The sequence below is a fragment of the Anser brachyrhynchus genome (assembly GCF_964034855.1).
Source record: "Anser brachyrhynchus genome assembly, chromosome: 2".
In the NCBI taxonomy this organism is placed as follows: Eukaryota; Metazoa; Chordata; class Aves; order Anseriformes; family Anatidae; genus Anser; species Anser brachyrhynchus.
The window spans coordinates 62576398-62582488 of NC_137695.1; positions in this window are offsets into that span (position 1 = coordinate 62576398).

Here is a 6091-nt window from a genome sequence, read left to right on the forward strand (position 1 = left end):
GGGACCCACCAGCCCAGCTGTAGCACTGTGATTGCCATGCCACTGCCCTGCAACTCTGGTCCAGTACTTGTTCCAGGTCACCGATTTCTGAGGATTCTCCACAGGATTCAACATCCCCTTGTTTCCCCTTAGCCCTTAGCACTACTGCACTCTTCAGGAGCCAGGACCACAAACAAGGCATCTGCCAGTCAGCTGAAAAAAATAAAATAAAAAAAAAAAATCCTGGTACTCTGCAAGAGCTTGGAGTGCTCTCACTCTGACATTTTCCCACAGCAACACGGCGCAAAAATGTTTTTTGGGGAACTTTGAGCAAACTGCACAGAACAGAGGCATTCAAATAAGCTGACTGTATGTGACCTGGGAGATGTTTTTGTGTGCTGTATATTTGTGCTAAAATGTAGGGCTCTTTAACATCTTTATTACACCTCCTTAATTGAGCAAGTATAACTGTTTTCCAAAAATTTTCTGGCATTACAAATGACAATATCCACAACATATATATATATATGTATATTCCATAGGCATTAAAAACTAACACCCCCCCCCCACACACACACACATAGAAGGAAAAAAAAAAGTTTTCTTCAAAAGCATACCCTGATAAAAAGAAAACAGCAATCTTAAGCCTGCCATCATCACCTGATGGCCAGCATGGCTCAGGCTGAGCCAGCCAGTTGACCAAGTAAGCACTTATGTCAGACATTTGTCAATGATGCCTCCCAGAATGCAGTAGAAAGATGTGGAATGTAGGAGACTACTTCCTTGAATTATCATCCCCTGTCTTCTCTAGCCAGCATCAATTAATCTATTATAGTTTCTCATCTGATGAATTTTGCAGGACTGTAAGTACTGAAAACTAGATATATTTTCATTCTTAGAACCCAAGAAAAAAAAAATCAGGATATACAAAAGAACATTCTTGTTGTTTCCTCCACAGAGAAGGTGCTCAACAAAGGCAGAGATGCAGCTCATAGCTTTGCTGCTAACAACATGCCAGTAGACAAGTGAGTATCTCTGCCCAGGTTCCCCCTTGAGACCTGAGCCAGCTGCTAACTGTAAGTTCATTGGCATGGAGATGAGCTCCATTATACAGCAGGACAGTGACTAGCACGGGCTTGTGGTGCTGCCATAACATGAAATGTAAAGGGTGAGTATGATTTTTTAGGATGCGGGATGCTTGCATCAAACTGAGAGATTCCTAGTGAAGTTAAGAGGAGGCACTATTCAGCTTCCCCTGAATTTATCTTTGAAATCCCTCCCATATGGAACACTGTTTGCTTCTTTGTTTCATGCGCTGGGTTGAAAGCCTTGTGGTCTGGTTTTCAACAAGCCTAGTTGATTCCTCTTCTAATGCAACATTTAGAAGATACTGGAGTATTTACTAGATAACACACACTGAAATGCCCTTTTTCTGGAAAGTTCACAAAGCTCAGATGACTTTGTCTCTTTGCCACCTTACTGTGAGGCACAGACAGGCCTAGGGACAGTCCAAGTTTGCCAACGAGTCTCTGTCTCTAGCCTGAGAGATAAGCATGTTGTAGACACTGGCATTTCTCACACTTATGCATGCAATTTCCAGTCAGATAAAAGGTTTTCTTCCCAGGTTTGGAGTCTAGCAAAACAAAGCAGCCAACATGGAGGGTGTTAGAAAGGAGAACAAATACAGCAGTATTTTATCAATCGTTTAATATTTTAAAGTATAAGTACAGAAGAATTGTGATTATATTTGGAAATATAAGCTCAGATGCCTGGTTAGAAAACTCTGTAATCTCATCAAGTCCATAGTGTTTTACCAGAAGGCCCCTGTGTGTCAATGCACGGGAAGATGCTGATTAGCACCTCAAACTAGAGCAAGAAGCTGGAGGGGAAGGTGAGGAACGACAGCTCCAGCATAAGAAACAAGACTAATCTAATGGCTCAGAAAAAGGAAAGAGAGAAACATTTCTCAGAGACAAGAGGCGGTTCTCTCTTGACCCCAGCTCCCACCTTGACCCCATGCTGTGTAAGACAAGTACATTTAAGGAGAAACACAAGTTACATGGGCCAGAGGTCATCCAGTGCTGCTTTGTCCCTAGTCTCTCTGGAGTATAGTTTTCCATGCCATCTGCCATTTATTGAATGACATCTGTCTTTCCCTAAAAGTAACCTCCCCAAAACCTCCTGACCTAAAGATTGATGAAAACAGAGGAACGGAGTCTTTAAGAGTGACAAGCCTGAAAAGTTTTCTTCCTCATCTAAAACCATGCCCTTTTCTTTCCTTGTTTTCTCCTTATTACTCCTGGAGTAAGCAAGAAGATGTAGTTACAGACTAGTTAAAATAGAAAATGCTAAACTACCTATCTAAATGTAAAAGCTACGTGATCTAAAGTAATTTTCTTTACGAATTAAAGTGACTCTGCTTTTCCTCAGCACTGCACAAGAAACCCTGGCATGACACTGATTCTTGATAGAAACTCCGTTTACCACTCTAAATGGGGTTTTCATTTTCCAGCATTTAGGGTCCCCTTAGTAATCCTCCTAACCTTTGCAGGGGCAGGAGGGAAGACGTCTGTGTGGACCATCTGTCACAGCACATACAAATCCCGGACTCCTTTGGGCCTTAGAGACTGCTCCAGCCTTGAAGGTTTCACTCAGCAGTACAACAAACACAGATGGTTTCCCTCTTGGACCTGAAACAAGCGTGCTGTCTTCCAGGACAAGGCAATGATTTTCCTAAAGTGAGCCTTCTGTTTAAAACACTTGAGTCATCTAGATGTTTGGGTCTATGATAAACATAACTTATAACCTTTCCATGCATATTCTTTTACATACAAGGGAAAATGTAAATGTGTATTATCATTTGTCTGAAAAGTTAGGCATATTAAGGGCAGGTGTCAATCTATTGCACTTTTAACACCCCTCCCTCCCCCTCCTCCAGCTGAAAGGGAAACTACCAAAGATAAAGGTTGGCTGTACATCAAGAAATATGTTTGATAGAGCAACACTTTGCATTGGTCTATTGATCAAATTACTCTGGCTGCAAAGTAGCTTATTTAATCAACTACAGTCTTATGCCTATGATGACATTTATAAAGCGACCAAGTAAATAAATGAGTCCTTAGAAGATACAATTCCTCAACTCTCCATGTATAAATTTATTTTGGGCATGTACATGCATGCAGGTGAGTTAACACAAACCTGAACGAAACTTTCTGTACAATGCAGAATACTTTCACATAAAAATAAGCAGCACAGGCTGAAGGTGGGCTTGAGCTCATTAGAATAGTGTGAGGCCTGAGTTTGCTTATCCAGAGGGAGTATTAACATGGATGTAACTACATGTTACTGTACAGAAAAGCCACTTGAGGCTGGACTATCAACAGGTTTAAATGCCTAAGACCTGTTAAAATGAAATTACCTTTCATTTCCACCTTAACTTATCAGCATCTCTTATTTCATCTGAAAACAGTGCCAGGGGTTCAAAGTTAAATCTGAGAAAACCTTAACATAAAGAGAAAAGCATGAAACCCCACACAGCCACAGTGAAAAATCTCTAACTCTGATTATATACTAGTTTTTAAACACTTTGATGGTCTTTTGCAGCAGATGTGGAATATGCCATGACATCTTTTGAACAATGGACCTCCTGGTACTTATACTTGTGCTCACCTTTGTCTCTTTAGAAAGGAGGTTTTTGCATGAGACCTTGTAGGCAGCCTCCTTTATGTATCTGTCATTTTCCCCAGACTGTATTGTTTATTAAAAAGACAGTGTATATTAAAGAATACTAGCACCAAAATCCTTTGTGGTAGAAGTATTTTAATGATGGTACAGAGAGGAGAGCAGAAAATAAGAAAACACAGACCTCATGATTTTGAAGACCTTACAGAGTACCAGGTTGACTGTCTTCAGTTCTCAGCAAAGCTGAGGAATCAACTTGGAGAAATTCCCCTTCCATTTTAAAAGTGGGGTTTTTATTTAATGTAAGACATGTTTCATATATCATGTATGATCTGGCCCAAACTATAGTTTCACTTTTGCCAGAATGAGCATTACACACATAAGGAATAGAGTGTTATCTGGATTCCTACTCTATAAATCCAGTATTTTGACTGGACCGTACTGGATTGTCATGGCTGTGAATGAAATCTGCTTTTGGCATTCATTTGGAACAGATTCAAAGTGAGTTTGCTGCGAGCAAAATTACAGATAGGAAAAATCGATACTAGCTACCACAATGATGAAAAGCCAGCTGTGCTTGCATTGCAAAACCAACTAAAGACCTACTATGTAACAACAAGTGTAACATCAGGGGACACCATGCATCTTGAAAAAAAAATAAAATCATTTACTTTCTTATGCTTTGCTTAAAAGCTTCAGTAAGCCAACTATTTTTTACAGAGAGGAAAGATTTTAAGATGAAAAAGTATCAAAGGAAGGCCAAACTCTCACTGCCCTTTGGACATTCACAATTTTGACCCTTGAATTGCAAAGCAAGCCAGAAATAAATGTAAAAATATCATGCATAGGTAGGTAATAGTTATATATACACATATGTATACGTATATATATACGTGTGCGTATTTATCTGGTTTCTATTATATTGTCCTCTCCTTTCCCATCTGTCGAAGCTGCACCACCTGTCTTCTAAAGCACTAGCCTGGAAACTTTTAGACATGTGCTTATCTTTAATTACAAGATGAGTTCCCCAAGTGCTGATGGGAATACTTGCATACAAGGGAAAGAGGTTAAAGTGCAGATTTGTTACAGATTCAGACTATTTTTCAGGCTGTGCTTGTGAAATAACTGAGCAGGAAGGATTAGAAAGCTGGAAGGGGTCCCAACCTTCTTACAAGCAGGACAACAACTGTAAACATTTAAAAGATCAGATCAGGGAGTAAATCCTCCATCACACCATTAATGTGAAAGTTCCTCTGGAAAGACTGGGATATATTCTCTACTACAGTAGAATGTTTTGTGGCATCATACAGCACCTGAGAAATGTCAGAGGTGGATAAGGTTGGATATGTGATCCTGCTGAGTGCAATAGGCTCCTTTCCTCTTGATTAAAGCTATCCTGTAATATTCCCAAAACATCCCTGGGATCTGGGGACTACAACAGGAAACAATTTTCTTATCCTCAGGGAATTTTTCCAGTGCTATAAATGACTGACTGACTATTCCAATCAGGAAAATCAAAATGTGAAAGGCAACCCTGAGCTGAGTTTCAAAGCATATTTCAGATTTGTGTTTTTGTTTTGTGAACCCATTTTTCAGTGGCTCATTCTGATTTTGCTAAGTTCATGGAAAAATGCAACATAAATTATGTTTCTAAGTAAAAGGCATTTCAATGTAAAACAAAGTTTATTTTTATTTAAAACTGACTGCAACAGGGTGGTCTTGACAATGTTGAAAGCAAAATCAGTTACATGGAAAAGGGCGATTTAAAAAAACGTAATTATTTTTACGAGCAGTTTGGGGGTTATGTGGTTTGGAGATATATTTTTTTTTCCAGTTAGAGAACTCAATCTTGCCAAAAAATTCTTAGTGTAATTTATGTAGGAGCCTATAATCCATTTTTCAGTAGTGATTTAAGCCTTTATGAGTTTGCTTTTAAAGATGAGTTTCTGAGCCAAATAAACACATACAAATTACACTCTGCAAGGTAATAAATGTGTTTGTGTCTCCCAGATATTGACAGAGAAAGCTGGTATTGCTTTCAGGTGGTGTCCTGAGAGCATTTAATTTACTCCACACTTTGTGTCTGAAATACAGAGGATCTGAGGGTGCTGCACAGTTTGCAGAAATGGGAATTAGCACTTTGCCCCTTTGGGCCATCTGAACATATATTATTTATGAAAGAAACCCCAACTGATTCAAAGCATGCACCGCATGCTGTTGCTCCTGAACTGAAGTTACTGACTGGGAGGAAAAAATGTGAAGATAACTGCAAGAAAAAAAAAAAATCTGTGAGCAGTCACAGTGTTTTAAGGATGTTTTAATGAAAGAGAATAGAAAAAGGCATTTTGGTTGCAAGTGAATACCAAGAGAGGGGCAGTTCACAATCCCACCACTGAGTAGAGTGCTTCTCACAGAGCTTTTCCAACATCAG